Source organism: Rutidosis leptorrhynchoides, chromosome 7 (assembly GCF_046630445.1).
Source record: "Rutidosis leptorrhynchoides isolate AG116_Rl617_1_P2 chromosome 7, CSIRO_AGI_Rlap_v1, whole genome shotgun sequence".
NCBI lineage: Eukaryota > Viridiplantae > Streptophyta > Magnoliopsida > Asterales > Asteraceae > Rutidosis > Rutidosis leptorrhynchoides.
The window spans coordinates 327199975-327200856 of NC_092339.1; the positions used below are offsets into that span (position 1 = coordinate 327199975).

An 882-nucleotide genomic window follows, 5' to 3' on the forward strand; every position below is an offset into this window, starting at 1 on the left:
ATTCGGACCTTGTTGGTTATACGAGTTATTGTCGGGTCCTTTTGGATTGTAAAGAATGTTTTGATTTCGATTGAAGTTTGGCCTTGGCGGTTGATAATTATTCTGATAACTATTTTCCAGCCTTTGGTTCCTGTAGACAACATTCTCACGTTGTTCCATCGTTTGTTCAATGTGACAGTCTTTCATTAAGTGTGGTCCACCGCATTGCTCACAACTAATTCGTATTGCGTGAATATCTTTATTCATCTTTTCCATTCGTCTCTCGAAAGCATCTATTTTTGCGGAAACGGAATCAAAGTTATGGCTAGAATCGGCTCTAGCCGCTTTAGATGAACGATATATATCTTTCTCTTGGTGCCACTCATGAGAGTGGGAGGCTGTGTTATCAATAATTTTGTAAGCTTCAGTTGCGGTTTTCTTCATAATGGAACCACCAGCTGTTATGTCGATGTCTTTTCGTGTAGCAACGTTGACACCTTGGTAGAATATTTGTACTATTTGATAAGTGTCTAAACCGTGTTGAGGACATCCTCTCAACAACTTTCCAAATCTTTTCCACGCCTCATATAGAGTTTCATTTGACTTTTGTGTGAACGTAACAATTTCTCCTTGAAGTCTCACGGCTTTAGATGCCGGAAAGAATCTTTTAAGAAATTTCTCAACTAAAACATCCCATGTGTCAATTGCCCCTTCAGGTAATGATTCTAACCAATCTTTGGCTTCTCCCTTTAAAGTCCATGGGAACAACATAAGATAAATAGTTTCATCCTCAACTTCTCGGATTTTAAAGAGATTACAAATCCGATTAAAAGTTCGAAGATGTTCGTTTGGATCTTCTTTTGTTGTACCACCAAATTGGCACTGATTGGTGATCATGTGTAG

General features: G+C 38.4%; 1 non-coding gene across 1 annotated transcript; it reads left to right on the plus strand.

Annotated features, from left to right (window-relative positions):
• The first annotated feature begins 511 nt into the window (after positions 1-511).
• LOC139860618 (small nucleolar RNA R71) lies at positions 512-618 on the plus strand. The gene has a single exon (XR_011763246.1). It is a non-coding gene; the product is annotated as a small nucleolar RNA R71 (small nucleolar RNA).
• The last annotated feature ends 264 nt before the right edge of the window (positions 619-882 follow it).